The following is a 20118-nucleotide window of genomic DNA, read 5'->3' as shown; positions in this document are numbered from 1 at the left end:
GGGGGGGGTCTTGCCTCTCTGTAGACTGATGCTGAGAGTGAAGGACATCTCTACAGAAGTTCAGCCTCAATCAGAACTCACTGATAGAATTTGCACAAATCTCTTTTGAATTTCAAGATGACTTTACCCACCAGGAAACTTCACCCGCAGTGACCTCCCAACCACCCAAATTGGTTGAGTTTTTTCAACAGATAAAAGCTATAATTAATACCCCCCCCCCTCCCCCAACGCTGGAACTTCCTGCAAAACTTCAGGTGAGGTGTCAAACATGGACACTTGCTTTTATAGGGGACATATCTTGCAAAATCCACCTTTTTTTTTGGTTAAAAGCATTTTGTTGCGTTCTTGAAGAGTGGAGAAAATTTGAGTTTAGTCTCCCCTGGTGATGCGTAGATGCCTTTATACACTGTTTGGGTCATATTTTTCAACCCATTCAGTTTTCTCTATTTTCTATGATGTCTTCTGAACTGTTACATCACGTGCTTCTCATTCTGGGTCAGACTCTGGCTCCCACACGTGAGGCTGGACGGACAAGTCTTCCCTTATTTACATCTTTTAATTAATTTGTAAAAAAAAAGGAAGAAGTTTCTACACTCTAAACCCCTTTATCAAACTATGTGGACTGCTCTGGAAACTGGAGGGGTGTGCTTCATTTAGATTTAAAGAGACAGCACCACAACGAGTTGATATGAAACACACCTCAGAAAAGGGGTGAGGGGCTTGTGGAGTTACAATAAGGAGGAATTCACTCCAAAGCATTGCAGTTCTACTTTATATAGACCCCAACAGGATGATTTAAATGTAAAAAAGAATGATGTAAAAGCATGATATGTCCTTTAATATATTTTTTAGCTTGTACGTGAGAAATTAAACTTCGAATAAATAAACACCTGCCTGCTTTAAATAAAAAAACATATGTATAAATAGGTGAGCAAAGATGTACTTTTAAATGTGGGGATGATGCACCTGCTCCAAAATGTTACATTAAAACCTGTCCAATGGAATATATTTATTTTTTATTATTTTATTATTATTATTTTCGAATTCTATGATATATCAAGTGTCAGCCTGGGTTGGAAGTGTGCAAAATCAGTTCACATATTTGGCTGGACAAAACCTCATTTGGCTCATTTTAGTGTTTTAAAAAATAAGAATAAAAAAACTTATAAATGAAAAGAATGGGGGAAAAACAACAACTAGTGAGGATGCTGTGCCAAAGCTCTGGGGAGAAACCTGACTCCACAGTGGGGGGAGACAGCACTCTGATCATGTGGCACGAGCAGGTCTAGCGCCCCCCAAAGTTGGATCAGCCATAAGCCTCCATCCATCCATCCAACCATCCATCCATCCATCCAGCCCAGAGGGGACAGAAGGACCGAGGCTCGGGCTCTTTCCTTCCCTGCTCCTCAGCAGGTGCGAGCGTCGTGAAGGACGGATCCGCTCAGAAGGTAAGGTCGACCGGGGAGAAGGCTGGGAGGTGGAGGACAGGAGGGTGGATGAAAAAAAAAAACAAAAACATGCTGTCTGTGATTATTTCTGAAGAAGCCGGATTCTGACAGCTGGAGAAATCTGTTGTTTACAAGTCTGAGAGATCCGGACGGAGCTTTTATGCAGCTCTCCGCAATGCAGAATCATTAAGATCTATATAATTTATATATATATATATATTTTATAGATGTAGGCTACATGACGTCTAAAACGCAGATGAGTAGAAGATATGTGGTTTATATAAGCGGTGTGTGCAGGGTGTACGCACATCCTCCTCCAAGCAGCCGAGGCGCCGAGATTATTGGACATACAGTAGCCTATATAAAAGAGTATTTAGTGTTTTGTAACAGTTTGAAATGAATGAAGAAGGAAAGACAGACGCTCCAGCCTATCAGCGCCGCGCATACCGATGATCCAAAGTGTTGCCTCGCCTCGCAGCTCCGCGGCTGGAAACGTTTGATCCGAGACGCGCCTGCCTGTGTTCGTTTTTAGCGTGCTTGTTTTGGAGGGAACAGGTTAGACCCCGCGTGTTTCCCCCCCACTCATGATGCTCAGGAGTGGTTCTGATCCGTCCTGTCACGTCAGGATGTGTCAGGATGTGAGGTGCTGGTCAGAGATCATGGGCGCGTCCTGAGAGGCGGCACTGGAAACAAACTGCTCCTGCTTCATGCTGGGGAGGAAAACAGGCTGACTTTCACTTTTTAATATTTCTCCTGAAAATGAACTGAAATAATCAACAGGAGAGAAGCAGCTCTGAAATAGAAAAAAAATATTTGATGTGATCTAATAGGTCATACATGATGGTAGTAGTTAAAGGGATAGTTCAGATTTATTTTGGAGTGGTGCTCTGAACAAATAATATCTTACCTGCTGTAGATGGCTTAATGAATGACATTAATGTATAAAAATAGGGACTCGGATTGGTTGCTTGTTTCCTCACCTTGCTTCCTTCAGAGTTGGTCTGAACACAATCCTGATGCTTGATGTAGAACCCCCTACTGAACTGACACAACCATACATAAACAGTTACCCGGATAACTTAGCAATATTCTGAAGATGCTGTTTTTTATTTGCTTGTCTCTTTCACCTTAATGTGATTTATTTGCATCATTTTTTTTTACTAATTAATAAAAAGTTTTTGACACTGACCCCAATGGATTCACTAAACCTTAAGTGCTCATTTATTTACTTTACATTATATTAAGCTAATCAAGAGATAAATGCAACTTCAAATGAGTTTAAACAATGTTAATGTCAAAAATAATAATATAGTTAGGTGTCTGAGTGGATTGTCTTTATTACTTAACAGTAGGATGCAATTATTCCTGCAGAAAAATTGTAATGAACCATGTAATGAAACAATGAAAGGGTTTGAAAATAACATTTAAATGAAACATTATGCGATCTTTGAGGGGCTGAAGTAGCTCGGCAGTCGGCGCTGTGGTCCAGAGGCTCTCAGGAAGGGGATCTGGTGTAAAATCATTGCTAAATCTGTCGTGCAAGTTTGCTTGTTGTTGCCACCCCTGCTGAATTAAGCAGCCAAAAATACACAAACAGCAAAAACAATGAAATGTTTGAAACTGGAGTTGTTCTTAACCAGCAGCAACCCAACTTGGTCTTGGTCCTATAAACTCAAACAGGTGTTTATCTTTTCAGTCAGAACAAAACTAATCACTATGTTTCCATATTGAGAAAATTCAAAATATCTACGACAAGCAGGATGCTAGTTGTTTATAACCTTTCCACAAATCTCACCAATTGAAGTGACACATTTCAAACATGCAAACAAACATTTTTTTCTCTTTAATTTAGAAAGGAGGAGTGGTTTCTTGTTTTGTTTAGCTCTATAGGCTTTACTTTAAAGTTTAAAGCATTAGAAGCCATACAGTACATATTTACTATAAGAAAATGAATTAAAAACAACAAAAACTTGGACTTTGTTCTTTCTACAACACACGTGTTTTGGCTTCTTCTTTCCTCGCTGTTTATAAAGGTCATGAATGATGAGCGTCATGTCTTCCCACCTAATTTTCTACAGGGACCTAAATATTCCGAGGCCATGCCCCCAAACGTTTGCATCTAAAATGCTAAACTCATTTTGCATCCATATGGAGCTTACTTAATAAACGCCTGACCTCACTAACAGCTGCAGCAGTCAGCAGACATCACAAAGACAGCCTGATATACAGCCTGTATTAGAGGAAGCACACTCGTTATGACGGTAGAGAAAAACTGAAATGGTGCTTTTTATTTGAGCCACAATTCCCACATTGTGGAGTAATGATGCATTGATTTGATCAATGAGAATTAAACAATGTTTGTACTGACAGGTGGAAATTACTCTATGTTGTCTCATACTGAACTTTCTGTTCTGAACCCCGCTCAATCCTTGATATTTTGACATCATTTACCCTCTTCACAGTGGGTGTCAGGACTAAATCAAAACCATGATGTGCAGCATGTTTTCACTACATTTAATAATGTGGCACAAATGTCAGAGGAATCCCTCGGTCGCCTGTCTGGTGAAACACTTTTACAAATCTTATGAGCCCGGCCTCTGTTAATGCATCCTGTGGTGGGCTGTGCAGACCCCGAGGACTGACACCCCCCCTTGTTAATACTTAGTGGCTGGATTCATTCTGCTAAGAATTAGGCTAAACCACTGTGTGCAGACGTCTAGTGTTAAGTTTCTTTCTACAGAAAAAGTCACAGTACAACACGAAGGTGAACCTGCTTGACAAAAAATAAACAAATAAATTAATAATAATAATAATAATAATAATAATAATAATAATAATTGAACCTTGCAGAATCATTCTACTTTTTTTCTGCATTTTGTGTTTTTGAGTCCCCAGTAGTGTTCGAGTCTGAAAACTGGCCTTCATTGTGCTCCTCCTGTTTGCTTCAATCCCACGTCTGTCATGGTAATGTCAAAACTTCACTTTTGTCAGTGATCTTCTCTCCATTCCACATCTAACCTATAAACACTAAAACAAACTGACCACCTGCCCCATCTTTTCCTGTCTGGCCTCAGATTGTTACAGCAGATCCTCATTTCTTAAGTGCTCTAATTGCTGTCTTAATTCACGGAGCAACAACAACGTTGGCTGTTCGCCACTCAGGATTGCAGATTAGATTTGTTTCCAGATGTCCTTCTGCGCCTTGGGTGAAGAATTTACTCGATGACAAAAAAAACAAACAAACAAAAAAAAAAAACGTTTGCTGACCAGATTAAGATAGATTGGATGCGTGATTTCAAAATTCTTTAAGCTGTTTGGCAGAGCTTAGATTTGGCAGAAGAGATGAGTTTTTTTGGACTCTGTCTCTAGTAAATGAGCAGTTCAGTGCAGTCATGCTCAGAGGAAAATGTTAGCTTATTGTGAGTCAGTCCATGCAAATGAACACAGTGTGCAGAAACACTCTGAGACTTGAGTCTTTTCTGCTGCAACACTGTTCTGTCTGCAGACACGCTCCTCTGTGACACACACACACACACACACACACACACACACACACACACNCACACACACACACACACACACACACACACACACACACACACACAGTGTGACGCTCTCTTGTTGACGTTTCAAATAGATTGCTCAGCAATTTACACAGCAGCAATCAATAGTGAGACACTCTTCTGGTACGGCAGAGAAGCAGAGACGTGACGTCTTCTGTGTTTGCCTGGAAACAGGCCTCTCCTCTGTTCATGCCTGGTGAGGAGGAAGACCCTCAGTCCTTGTCTGAACACAGTTTGCACCGGTTGAGCCATTTGTTCTGCCCGTGCCGACAGCGCTGCGCTTTCTGCATGTGTGCTCCAGTGAAGAAGGGTTGTGTAGAGAAGCAGAGCTAATGAGGAAAATAAAACAGAACATGATCGTTGTGCTCATTTATGTGCCCCACCCGTTGATTGCCTGTGTTATCAGTGTGGCATTGTAAATCAGAAGTGAAATTCATTTTGAAGAAGTGTCTGAACAGCTTTTATCTCCATTGTACAGAACTTTTATTTTGTAAAGGGAGTTGGAAGGAATAAGCTTCGAGGTCATCCAGAAGGTATTTTTTAAAGCAAACAATTTGTTTTCTTTAGGATTTGGATTGTGAATGAAGCAAACAACCTAATCTAAAGAGACTGTTTGGGCTTGATGGATTAAAAAAAAAAACCCAGCCCACTAAGATCCATTTCAAACTAAGACTGCATCTACTCTACACCAGTTATGATCATAGTCATTGTTTTCCAATATTTGGTTTTCTGTTTGTTCCTTGTAGTGTTTAGTTTCTGTATTTGCTTTGTGTTCAATTAGTTTTTTGCTTCCCTGTGTTCCTGCCATTATCAGTCATTTCCCTGCTTCTCAGTTCTGCCACGCCCACTCACATCTGCCCGTTTCAATCAGCTCAGCTGTTTCTCATCTCCTCATCAGTGGAGCATAATATGTTCTCGCACCATGTCAGGTTTACCTCCATGTTCTCCATATCTCTTTGTGAGACTCATCCATGCTTATGTAAGTTTTTTTTATTTTCTGCTGACATAACAACTTTTGTTTTTGCTAATAAAATTTTATATCGATCTGCATTCTTGGGGCAAGACAATTACTTTTTTAAACAGATACACATTTTCTTCATTTCCCCAAAATTTCTCGTTCATAATATTCTAACAACATTTTGAAATAGGCCAGCATTGGCTAAGAGCATCCTCAATAACGACATATAAAAATACATACTCCCAGACCATAAGAATAATTTTCTTCACTTTAGTGAACCATTTGCGTGCATTCACAACTACACTTGTATTTATGTGCAGCAAAAGTTGCAGAAACAGACCAAAATGCAACACCAGTGGGTTTAGGAATCATCTACAAATCAGGCTGTAACATTCAATAACATATGACTCAGAGATGGTAATGTCTCATTTTAGTGTCACTTCACCAGTTCAGTTAGAAACACTCCATCTTGTATAAATTTTCAAAATACCACCTTTATTTTATTTGATCAATGTTTCCTGAATGTTTGTCCAGCTCAGAGGTTGACTTGTTCTAAAATGTTGCAAGTCTGACGTGTTATTTAAAAGTTAGTGGTTCTGAAAATAAAATTGAATTTTTTTATGTTACTGAACCCAAACAATGATGTCCTCCTGTTTTAAAACAAAATGATGTCTGAGGGGATGATTTTTTATGACTTTAAAGTTTTTTTTTCCTACCACCACCTTTGTGGACTCTGTAAGAACCATACTTATGTTTCTCCAAAAATTGTTCTAATTTTTTAATACTCACAATCAAAGGATAAGGATACAACTGAGTATTAGGGCCACACAACAAGATTTATTTTATTATTATTACGAGATTAAAGTCCTAATTTTTATGAGAATAAAGTCATAATATTACAACATTAAAGTTGTAATGTTACGAGATTAAAGTAATCATTTTACGAGAATAAAGTCATAATATTACGAGATTAAAGTCCTAATTTTATGAGAATAATGTTGTAATATTATGAGAAAAGTCATAATCATGACGTGTCTATTTCCCATTCCTCATTTCCTCCTTATTTTCCCCACACCTGCTGTGTAAATTCAGCCCATTTCAAAACTACAGCCCTTTAAGAAGAATCTTGTCTGCCATCTGCTGGACACTTTTTGTTGTGCTCATATTTAGACGTCCTATTTTGCAAATGCTGCCTTCCTGAAATTTGGTATGCTTGTTTGTCTTTGTGTCTATGGTGTGTAATGATGTGATTGTGATGCTGTATTTCTGAGTGTTTTATGTGCTGCAGAACAGGAACCTGATGTAAAACAGCAATTATGCTGAGTCAGGCTTGATTTTTAGTAATCTTTTCCTGTTAAATCAAATCAATCAAATCAAAGCCATGTCTCTGTGTTTGTAAAGTAGTCCATGATGACTAGTCACTGTTAGATTAATATGCTTTCATCGAAATTAGCTAGGCCTACGTGACGACTAAATCCGTCAATGCATCCGTTAATTACAATACAGCTTCAGTTTATAGTCATTTGCACAATTTCCAAGTCCTGTTACAGATAATTTGATGCTAATGTGCTAAAAGATTAACAATTTATTTATAGCAATACAAAAGAACAAATTGACAAGTTGCTTAACATTCCTCATTTTAATGCAGTGGAAACTTCATGCTTTTTTGTGAAAAAGGCTACAATATTATGACTTTTTAATTGTAATATTATGACTTTAAGCTCATAATATTACAACTTTATTCTCATAATATCATGACTTTATTCTTGTAATTAAAAAAAATCTCGTTGTGTGGCCCTAATACTCAGTCGTATCAGGATAACATAAACAGAAAAAATAAAAAATGACTCCATAGGTGTGGTTCCAAGGGCACAAAGTAACAACAGGGCACACATGAAACAGACTGAATTTTTAAAAATCTCTCCATTTTTAAAAACTCAGTTTTTCTCACCAAAGGCAGTTTGTGTGTGAGCTGGAGGTGCAAACACAGCAGAAAACTAAAAACAAAAACAACAACAATAAAAACAATAATCAAGATAATGCAGCCAGGGTCTAAACCTTCATCTAAAACCATTAATCAGCATTGTAAGGAGTTATTTGTTACACGTCATTTACCGGAGCAAGAATTTCCTCTTGAGCCAATCAATACGATTGAATAAGAATCTGTTGTTTTGCTTGAACTGATCCACTGTTTCTTACTGTAGTTCATTATAACTCAGAGTAATTACTCCTGGCACCTCTGGAGGTCACCTTGTTTTCATGCCAGATATAAACAATCATTCAACCATACTGGACAAAGAATATGTGAGCAAAATTCATGTATGTGAGTTAAACTCATCTATTGTCAAGATCAAATGAAGTGAAGCTCGCTTAAAAGCAGCTCTAAGATAAAAATAGATGTTTTTGATATTAACTGCTGGGATTTGCCTATTTATAGAACTGAGGGTTCTTGAGTTAAATGTAAAAAAGAGGATTTTTCAAAATAGCTAGCTGTAAAAGCACAAAATATCCATCTCACCTAGAACTATATTATTCATTTACTGCATCTGTTTTTTTCTTGTCAATGTGATTTTAATTTTATGATAAAGCAGGCTTCCAAAGTGACTCATCCTTCTGTTTTGTTTGTCTGCCAAAGTGATGACTCATTAAAAATCAGGTTACATTTAGATAAAGAGGTCTGGACCAGCGGGCCTGTCTGGAGATGGCTCCTTATCTCCCCCTGACATTTACCAGAGACACGGAAAGATACCGATCAATGTTCTCTAAGTGATCTTATGGACTGGGTAGAAGTTTTAAAGACAGTGACAACAATTTCTCTGTACCTTTTTTGGAACAGCTGAAGAGTTCCAATTTTCTAAAGCTTCAGATGTGACAAAGCTCAGTATTCATTGATCAGAGGAGTGACTCATGAACTGGGCTTAAGATAAAGTTCCATCATAATTCATTAGCTACAATGACCTCAAAAACGACTTGGAAAAAAAGAAGACATTATTTTAGAATCAAAGACAAGAGTTTCACATGAAAAAAAAACCATGCAACTATAACTGTATGGCATTTTAGTTGATATTGCATAGTATTAGCCATGACACAACAAGTTTTGTTTGTATTCGCATTTTAACCACCAACATCTAAACTGGGAGTGACATAAAGGCAATAAAAGTTCAATAATTTGGTTAAATATACAGCATGAACGCATTGCTTGGAATTCACAGGGTGAATCAAAAGACACAAGAAACCAAAGGGAAAATGAAATATCTGAATACTAGGGGTGCAACGATACAGGGAATTCACGGTTCGGTTTGGTTCGATACTTTAGTCTCACGGTTCGATATTTTTTCGATACAAAAAAGAGAAATTTCCATGCCCCTTTTAACTTGTAATTTATTTATATTAATTATGAACATTTGTTTAACCTCAAAAGTACAGTTTTTAAATTAATTGTTGCTGAAACAGCAAGTTTCTCAGTGGATCTGTGCTAAAAAATGCAGCCTAGGTGGAGTAGTCGAACACAGATCCACTGATCCTTTAAAACAGCGCATCTTCAGAAGACATGTTGATAAAGTAAATTTTTTAAATCTGCATTGTTCGATACAGCACTGTTCGATACGGTTCGATATGGTTCGGTACGGTTCGATATGGGTAAATGTATTGTTGCACCCCTACTGAATACCCCAACAAGTAATGGGTGAGGGTCCTTCTAGGCTACATTTATTTAAGCCATTGGATTAAAGTCAAATTGTATCCAATGGGAAGTGGGTCTTAAAGTATATAAAAGAAGGAGTTGTCTCTGAAATCGATTGCCACAATCAGACTTGCAACATCTCTTGTGGTTCAAAAGTTATCAACACAAAAACCTTTGGTTAGCATGTTGAACACGTCAAACAGTATCAAGGCAATGTTCCCAGTTGTTGTTGCAACTTTCTGTGTTATAACCTTTGAATCACAAGAGACATCCTTTATGACCACCTTCCCATTGGGAAAACTTGCCCTTGATCCAATATGACGGCTTTCAAAATAGAAGCCATGTTCCGGACATGGCCTAACAGATAAGGCTCCCTCACCCAGTACTTCCTAGGGTTTCAGATATTACATTTTCCCTTTCTGATCTGAAACAAAAGTGTGTCCTGTGTCTTTTGACTCAACCGTTAGGCACCTGTGATTTATTTTATTCTAATCCAAGCTACCCTTTACATTAATGTTATTAAACACTGTCATTGCTGTAACAATCCATTCAACCTCACTTGCTGAAACACATGGTTTAAGCTGATGGTTTTAGAATTAAGTCAGGTTTAAAGTTTGTTCTCTCAAGTTTCCTCTGTCACATTTGTAGTTTCTGTAATCAAAGAAAATCCTCTGGGATTATAGGACTCAAACAGAGTGATATTGGTGACGTGTGCCTTTTGTTATTATAGGTTTTACCAGCAATAGTTGTGAAAAGATCCTCCTCGATCACAGCTGGTGCCAGCTCAGTTATTAGCGAATAAATCCTCATCTGGCTTCTCTGTGAATTTCAGCAATTAAAGCCAGATGCTTAGTCATTCAATAACTAATTACATGATGTTGTTAGCTAGGTGCTAGGAGGTTAATATTTAATTATGATAAGAAGTAGAAGTGACAATACTGCTAGGGTAACAAGGTCTTAGGGCAGTTTACCCTAATTAAACACTTAGTTTTAAGTATCTAAGTGTAAATGGGTCTTAATTAAACTAGTCCTTAAAGATCAGATTGCCTCTTGTGCATTTATTTAACATTTCACTGAGCAGGAATGTTGTGTCGCACAGACGAGACTGATTTCTCACACGGGAGTCTGCAGCCATCTGTTTCTGCCCTTTCCCAGGTGCATTCACATATTTGTTTTGGGATAAGAGTGCTCTTCCACACACTCTTTTTGATTCTGCTAAATGTGACTCTCATTGTCATGCAGTTTGAAAAATCAGTGGCGCGTGTCTGATTTGTATTCAGAGATTCTTTTAAAAAAGAAACAAATCCAAACGCCAATCAGTTTTCAACAAGTGAATTCCTTGTTTGTCAGTTCAGTCTCGTTTGCATCTTTCGCAGAATCGTAAAACATGATAATTAGTCCTGATTTTTATATTTCTCAGAGGCCATTTTTGAAAACTTTAATGATGATTTATGGAAAAAGTCGATGTTTTTACCAAGTTGGAACAGAATTTTCCAATTTAATCATGTTTGCTTTGACGTTGTCTCATGTAGTGAAAATCTTGAGATTTAGCTTTTTCTTTGAAAAATATTCTTGATGGTCTTGGTAACAAGCATAGTTCTGAACATAACGCTGTTCAGTTTGTATTCATTCTATGAAAGCTTAATTTTAATGATTTCTTTCACTGACACTTTTTAGAGCTGCTGATAAAAACCAAGCCATTTGAGGGAGGGACCCATTCAATTAAGTACAAAAGTGACTTTCTGAGTGCGGACAAGCCACTCATGGGGGTTTTGAGCACGGCCTGTTGCTATGGTGCTGGCGGCATTTGTTGGACACAAGAACACACATTTATCCACAGGCTTGTTCTGCCCGCACATGCGTGGCATTATACTTCCAAGCATAATCGTACTCCTCATCTTATGCCGTAACCTGTCATGCACAGGCACGAGAGGAAGAAAGTACATCCTCTTTCTGCAGCCATTATTACCAGGTTTCATCTTAACTGTACAAACACACACATCAGCTTCAGCTGTCAAAAAAAAAAGGAAAATCAGAACGAAAAACAGTGTAAAAACCGTCTGTTTCAATAGGATTCATAAAGTAAAGTTAACTAATTGAATATCATTAAAGAAATGATCATCAGCACTGTGATAAAAGCTGGTATGGAGCATATTATGTGGGAACACAATGCCAGGTTGAAAAGCAATGACTTTAAGAAGCAACTATTGCTGCATCAGATGATTCAGAGTTCATCATTCCACAGTGAAAAAATATTACTATATTATTTTCACAGTTGACAGGAGTTAGTTGTAAAAGATTCAAACCAAGGTCAGACTTTTCAGTTCTCAGGGAACTTATAAACTCTTAAAATCCCCCAAAAATACATTATAGACTTAGTGGGTGAAATGTTAAAGTTCATGACAACCACAGCTTATTTGAAAGGGTTTTCAGGAGAAACCCAAATTTTCCTGAAGAGTTTCTTCTACAGCATTGTGAACAACTGATAAATCAGACAGAAAACAAGTACATCAAGGCACTGCAGCTGAAGTTTTTGAAAACTGCTTGTAATGGTTTACATCTTTTTTTTTCATTTTGGCTTCACTTTTGCTTATTATAAATAACATGGTTAAATGTGTTGCTTGTTTGTACACTTGAGGTTAGATTTGAATAAAGTCAGAACTCAATGAAGACCAGATCATTTTCATTATGTACTAATACACAAAAATCCCACAATTGAAAGAGGGTGACTGTCTAAAATATTTTGTTTATTCTAAATGGATGTTACCTTTTGGTGAAGACCAATACTGAATTTGGATTTAAGCTCATCCATTACATATAAACAAGATTTATAACATCTCCATAAGATGTGTGTTGAAGGGAACATACGTAACTTGCAAAATCCACAATTGTATCCCCTAAATGCATTTTGTTGTGTACTTGAAGTCTCTAGGAGTGCAGAAAAGATTAATTTAATCTCTCCTGGTGCTGCAAAGATAAATGTATAATCTGCTTGATTTTAGTCCGTTTAGTTTTCTCTATTCCCTGTTATGTTTTTTGAACAATGACGTCACAGTATTTGCTGTGGAATTGCTAAACAAGAACATGGACTTCTAGCTTACCAATTTTGCAAATCCATGGTTCTGCAGGTTTGTCATCTTCATTCTCCTCTGGCTCTGGCTCAGACTCTGGCTCCAGTGTGTAAGGCTGGATGGACAAGTCTTCTGTTGCTGACATATTTTAATTATTTTTTTAAATAAAAAGTTTCTGCCTTGCTAGATAATCGTATCTCTGCTATCAAATTACAAAAATGGCCAAACAGGGTTGAGGAGGGCAGGGTGAGACACTAAAACAAGTTGTTTTCAGACGCACAGAAGTGGGGTGAATGAGAGTCCTATGGAGCTACAATAATGAGCAGTATAGATCCTACTGTATAACATTTTAGAAAGCTTATGCTGATGAATGGTGTACGTACCTCACTGCTTTTCACAACTGCCCAGCTGGTTTCCAACTGATGTGAACTTACATGAAGCGTGGGATCTCATGCATAACTTACCTGTTGGACTTCTGTAACTTATGTCTAACATGGACACAACATAAGACATTGGCATATGCTGAAAGAATTTATTGACTGACCATATATCAGTGTGATGGTAATTTATTTAAATCATAACAAACTTATGCAACTAGTGTGTTTGCCATTTTTCTCACAAGTCAACATAAATCGTTCAAAATATTATAGTGTGACAGGGCCTTTAAATATGGTAAGAAATCAAGAGTCTGTGGGGATTTTTGTTTTAATAAAAGTGTCCTTGGTGAGAGTTTTCTTAGCTGATCACTAGACTTCAGGGTGAGGGATGGTAGGAGTGTATAGAAGGCTAATTGCCCAGAGGCAAAAGCTTCCTGCATGTGGAGAGAATAGTGAGCAAGCTGCACTCTTGGGAAGCCTCATTATACATTTAGGGGCGTCCTGTTTTCCCTCTTTCTGGACAGCTGGACAGCTAAATTGTTTGTGGATCAATAGTTTAGCTTCCTATTGGCTCCACACACTGAGCGAAGTGCATTTAAACCTAAGAAATCCCATTACCTTTGGCAGAAATGGCAGGCAAAGCACTTGGAGCCTCAGTAAGTGCTACTGCAACACCCAGTCATTCTGTTTGTTTACCTGAAGTGTTTTTAGTACATATCCCACTTTTATTTCAATAATACCATGGTATTTCTAAATTATTCATTGGCTGCAGTCATTTTCTGAAGGTTACCTCTCTCTTAAATATGCAAACAGATCTTTAAAGTTATTAGGTTGTGCTGTGATCTCCAGGCCAGCTGATTGTATATTAATGCAGCTTGAAGACCAGAGACTAGCTGTAACCGGTGTGTATCGATTCAGCACATTATTGGAAATGCTTGTTGTTTTATAGTCACACTATTAAAGAAAGCAAAGGAAAACTAGACAGAGAAGAAACAAAGGGGTAGGTTGTATTCTAAAAAAGCGCTCCCTTCATTCTTCTGACCAGAGTAACCACAAATAAAAGCCGGTGCAGATGCAGAATGCAAGTTGCTCCTGTCCTCCGCTGTTCTGCTGGTAAATTAGTGTTTTAGTCGTCAGTCTCAGAGTTCCTGGGTTCTTCTTGGCACCAATATTTGCAAAGAAGAGAGCATTGATGTAGACAACATTAACATTCAGTGTAGGCAAACAAACCAACAAACCTAAACCCTGTTGCATGGCTAATAAGTGTGAAAAAAAAGAGGGGTCATAGAGTGTAGCCTTCCTTAGTCTAAAGTGTATAGACAGCAGAAATCCCCAGCCTGCCTACTGACACATCAGGGCAGCACGGTTTAGCTGGTGGGACTTTGTCACATTTGGCTCAGAGGAACATGAGGTGATGTAAGACCCTGTGTCATGAGTTTAGTACTAGTAGTACAGTACATTTTCTCTAATCTCTTCTGACAAACTCTCCTAAAAATACCACAGAATGAAGGTTGGTTCTATTGTTCCATTCAAGCTGGGCAATTTGCCTCTATTTTTATGTTCAAATGTGTGGATGTTTTGTCTGCTAGCAACATAGCTTGTGAATTGCTATATTTGAAAGAAATTTCAGAAAATAATCATTGTTTATGCTAAACAAATCACAAAATCTTTCTGGCCCAGATCTGGCCCACACAATGCACTAAGTTATTTGGTTCGGTTCCGCTCAGGTGTGTGTGTCTCCATTGCAGTGTGTCCCTCAATTTGTGGGCACGAATGTTGTTGGATCATCAGCACACAGCACAAGCCATTGTGGTTTTACTGTCCGGTGGTCGCAGCACTGTTTATAACCGTAGGCAGTCAGTTAGTCGGAAACCTCCTGGTATATTGGTTCATTTCTAGCCTGGCCCTCGCCTTCCTACGCAGCTCCGCTCAATTCTAGTTTCCCTTCACTACTCCGTCTGGGACTTCTCCCATTGAGATGGATTTCGCTGGCAGATTTTTAGCCGGGCCAATCAGAGAASAAAACGTCAATTTTCTGCACAGTGTCTGCTCGTAGTTTATTTTACCTGGGCCAATCAGAGAACAGAAGGATGACCTTGGCTATCTGCTCCCCTCCACCTCAGAATGATTGGGTCTACCTCCTGGRTTYGGGTGTGTGCTGCCTCCAATAGGGGGTGGGTGCATGTCCTGGACCTGGGGAGTATAGAGTGTGTATCGGGGGTATGAGTGGAATGTGGCGTCCTTGTATGTCTTTGATTGAGTGGGGGTGAGGATGAGGGTGGGATGGTGCGATTGTGTATGTGTATGTTTGGGTATTTGTCAGGCTGGGGTCTGGGCTGCCCCTCCTGCTGGTTTATCTTGGGGCCTGCTGCTACTCGACCCCCTGGTGGGGTGTGCGGCTGGCCGCCGGCGTGCTGGGGGTTCCCGGGGTCTGGGGCTGGGCGCTGGGGTGTGTGCCGGCCTGGCCTGGTGACTACCTGCTGGCTCGGGGCCTCTGGCCCTGTCGGGCTTTGGCCTGGAGGGGGTGAGCCCTTGGGGCCCGGACCTCTGTGCCCTTTCCTGGATCTGCTCTGGTATGGTGGGTGCCGGTGGGGCCCATGAGTTTGTCGCTGCTGGCCCCGGGGGCTGTGTGTGTGGTCGCTGGGGGGACTCTCCCAGTTCTCCCCTATGGTCTGATCTGGGGGGTGGGTGGGCGGATCTTCCCGTGCGGGTGCTCCTTGGGGCTCTGCGCTCGGGATCCCTCTTGGGCCCTTGGGCTCTGGTCTTCCCCATGTCTGCCTCATGTCTTGGGGGTTGGGTCTCGGTCCTCCACAGTCACTATTAAATATTCCATTGGAGAAATCTTGTATATACACACATTTTCACAACTGCTCACAAACAGGTGTTCTGATCCGGGGGGTTCTGACTGGTCACTAAGTGTGTATATATTTCTGTGTGTATATACTGACAATATTTATGAATGTGGGCATGTTATGTGTATATACTTATATATGCCCTCCATGTATTTATCCATTTATTTTTCAGGTGAGTGGACAGATGTTGGGTGTGTGGTCCTGTGTTTTGGTGGTGTATATTTAATATTTGTACTTCTAATTGCTATTTCAATCTTTCTAATTACTTCTCTCTGTGTTTTTCTCTCTTTCTCTATTTTCTCTTCACTTAAAAAAAGAGAACAGAAGTAGGAGTTTTGAACGACGTCGATTTTCTGCGCAGTGTCTGCTAGTTAGTTTAGCATACGGCAGTGGAGGAAGTGAATGAAGACGGTCCGTGTTGATAAGGCTTCCAAATTAAAATAAATTTGTCTGACAAAGCAGCAGCTCTCATTTACAGTTGTCTCGTTTGGCTCGGTATATTTTTCCTCTCAGTAGGGTTGTTTACAGCACACGCGATTTCCGGTTAGCTTCTTAGCTTAGCCTCCGTCACAGTGACAACACACACACATGCTTCAGCAGAGGCCACGCCTCCTACAAGAAACGATTCTCTATGCATCAAGTCCAGACCCTAGTACGAAGCAAAGTGAAGGACAGGGTCTGGCTTTAACCAGGCTAGTTCATTTCAGACGGCTCTGTCCAGCTCATGCTGCATGCACTCATCTCCTGCTCTCTCCAGGAAGAGTTTATATGAGGAGTTTGCAAGTTCCGCCTAGGCTCAGTCATTCCACAGGCAGCAGTCTGCTGACGTCCAAATAGTTTGCATGCATTACCTGGTTTCACCTGCATGGTACTGCTGCCGAGGTAGTTCTAAAAACGCAGTGGGGACCAGAAATGGAGACATATTTAGCTGATGTGAAACAGATAAGACACATGGAGAAGGGGTTTAACACTTTGCCCAAATACCTTAAAGAATGATGGTCCTTTGGTGGCTCATATGTGGTTTGTTAATGGTGGTCCATGCCTAGGCCAGTACCACACAAAACAAATCATGACCAGGTTGTGCCATGCCATCTTAAAAACAGTTGCTAAACCTGGCCCACATCCGACTGACAAACCACTTGTCATGCCAGCAGTCAGCCTGCAGTTCCAGCTTGACACCAAATCTGGCCCACACCTATCTGTGGGTACAGCTACAGAGATCTACCCATTTCAAAAGCCAACACAACAATGGCTCTAACTAAGTCAATTTTTCAGATATTGAGCTAAAGTTTTGTGTGGTACAAGCTGGGAGTCATCCTCCAGTACAAACTGTGAGCTTTACCAGATCCCATTAAATGTGTTGAGCCATATGGATTCCTCCAAGGAACACTGTGTTGTTATTAGTATTATTATTTTGGTGTGTGTGTGTGTGTGTTGCAGTATCATTATTCAGAATCAAACCTGGCCCATGAGAAGACCGCGTGTCTTATGCATGAGACTCCACCGCTAATTTCGCCCCAGATTTCTTTGCTTGGCTGAGTTCATAGCTGCAGGAGCTTCTGTGTGCAATCTGCTTGTTCATGCCTGCTGACATTATCGCCTCACTTTTACTCAGTTCCAACAGCAGGCAGAAACGGAGAAGTGGCTACGCTTCTAATGAAAATAGCACGTGCAGTCTTGGTGTTCACAGCATTGTATCCTGAGTCAGGCTACTGTTTTTAGCAAGTCATCAGATTGATGTTAAGCAGAGAGAATCTTCAAAGCCTAATTAAAGATTTTTTTGTCTTCTGCTGTGATTCATGTCTACCCTGCTGTAGAATAATTTATATAAACAGGAAGATAATGATGATGAGACCAAGAATACCGCTTATTACTGACCGTCTAGACCGAATGAGGCGACAGCAGTTACAGTGTAATAAATACCCTGCACATCATGAAGGAATATGAACCATGTGTGAACTTGTTCAGAGTTCAGTGGAGCACTGTATGTGTGGGTGACTCTGTAAAATGTGTCAGTATACCAGCTTGCGTCCCTGGTTGGATTATTTATGGGTAAGGTGTAATGGCGGCGGGTGGAGGGCATCCAGAGGTGAATCTGACTGGAAGAAAGAGCACTGAATTTTTTTCCTGATTTCTCTATTCTCTTTTCACACATGCCTCCCGTCATCTCTGTAATACTCCGACTCTTATCTGCAACACACAGCTCCTCTCATGCTGCACACATAAAGCTGTAGTGTGGAGAAGACAGTGAACAGTCACTGGAAGGCACACACATGCATGCTGAAACACACTCAGAAACACTCTAGATCACTAACCATTACTACTCCTTACATTTACTGGCAAATAAATTTGTGTATGTTTGTGTTGTCATGACCTGACCCAGGCTTTTCAGTAAGGATTTGCAATAAACTATCTTCACAACTATGCAAAAAATGTAATGTTTCTTGCCAAGCTTGATGTCCAAAGCCAATAAATCTGTCTCTCAGTGGTGAAGGCTGCAGTAATATACTGTCTTTTTCTGCACATCAGTCAGTTTCTATCTTATTAAATCGGCCACAGAACTAGAACTATACAACCTCTAAAGGTATGGAGCTAAAACAGTCAGTTACGATGACATTGAAAAACAGAGTCAGTAAAAAAAAGAAAGTGACGTTAAAAAATCTTATGATGAGACTATCGTTTTATTTCAGATGAAACAAGTTTTCAATGCCACTGCAGAGTTATTTTGGTTACGTTGTCACTATAAGCTGTCAGTGTTGCGGCGTTGTGGGCGGAGTTAAACACAAGGCTACTTCAGGGACCTTCTGTTTTTCCACTCATCCTCTACATCTAACTGCAGTCCACCAATGGAAGCTTCAGGTTCAAATACCGCTCCTCAAGATTCTTGTTTTTATGATTATTGTCATTATGAGCTGTATAAACCGACAAGTGATCCAGTTTTCCTTTTAAAATAATCTAATTGATAACTAGCTGATAGCCGCTTGAATATGAAAAGTTCTCAAATTTTTGTTTATTTTTAAGGCCGAGGGTAAGAGTAGGAACACCCCATCTTTTCTTTTCTTTCTTTTTTTTGTTTCTTCAGAGGTTTATGTTTACTTCTAGCACCAAACAAACTTCTAATTGGGTTAGGCAGTGTGAATCAACAGTTTGTAATGTTAATGATCATAAAAACAAGGCCCTTACCTGTGTTTGAGGAGCAATACTTGAACATAAACCTTCCATCTACGGACTGCAGGTAGTTGTAGAGGTGCAGGAAAACAGTAGGTCAGTGAAGGAGCCTAAAGGTCACAGTTTCTTTTTTCAGGGACATTTTATTTTTCACTTACAAATTTCTTTTTCTATGTAATTGTCAGCTGTCACTGTTCTAGTGCCATGTAAAGATGGAAGTATTTATAGTGTTTGCATGCACAAGATGCAGATGAAAAGGTTGTATTCCCACATAGAAGAGATGTGAGGGCTAGATCTGGTGTCAAGATGGCACAGCTGGCATGGCAAGTGCTTTGTGAACCAGATGTGGGCCAGGTCTGGCATTGGTGGTGCTGTTTTTAAGATGGCACACCACAAATGGCCTGGTTGTGGTTTAGTGTTAGTGCCTTGTGTGGACCAGAAGTGGGCCAGACAAATTTTGCTACAATGGATTGTATACCAGTTTGTACTGCTAATAAACTGGTTACAAACTCCACCGTTAATAAACCTTTTTATGGTCATCAGTCAAGAAAAAGCTTGTAGAATATTTTTTTAATTTGAGAAATTGTAGGCTTTCATTGGTTGCACAGTTAAGATATATTAAAGGGGCAATATTATGTGTTTCTCAGGCAAACGTTTAAATACTATACCATAATAAAGTATCTATGTCATCTTTAGCTGTTATTAAAATGCTGTTTTTATGTTTAAATAGAAAATAAAATTATCTTCTCATCACTTCCTCTTCTAAACACCTTGAAATGGCATATCAAATAGCAAGCATAGACTAATTCTGCGCTACGATGCAGTTTACTTGGCATCTGAAAATACATTTCCTCAAAGGTATTTTGAATCTGGAAAGAGCTTCACTCAGTGAGAACTAATGTTGAGAGCTCAGCAGACAGTTTCAGTTTCACTTTCAGTTAAACCCGAGAGCCAGTAGAAGTCATGGGTGGTGTGTGTGTGTGTGTGTGTGTGTGTGTG

General features: G+C 39.6%; 1 protein-coding gene across 1 annotated transcript in view; it reads left to right on the top strand.

Annotated features, from left to right (window-relative positions):
• Positions 1 to 1326: 1326 nt before the first annotated feature.
• The window catches only part of cntn1a (contactin 1a), a 91917-nt gene continuing 73125 nt past the window's right edge, over positions 1327 to 20118 (top strand). Inside the window, exon 1 of the mRNA XM_014019739.1 lies at positions 1327 to 1448. The gene's annotated coding sequence lies outside the window, so the exon portion shown is untranslated. The remainder of the gene's footprint in view (positions 1449 to 20118) is intronic.

The sequence above is a fragment of the Austrofundulus limnaeus genome, unplaced genomic scaffold (assembly GCF_001266775.1).
Source record: "Austrofundulus limnaeus strain Quisiro unplaced genomic scaffold, Austrofundulus_limnaeus-1.0 Scaffold229, whole genome shotgun sequence".
NCBI lineage: Eukaryota > Metazoa > Chordata > Actinopteri > Cyprinodontiformes > Rivulidae > Austrofundulus > Austrofundulus limnaeus.
The sequence above is the reverse complement of the archived record's forward strand: the minus strand, read 5'-3'. Positions and strand labels throughout refer to the sequence as shown.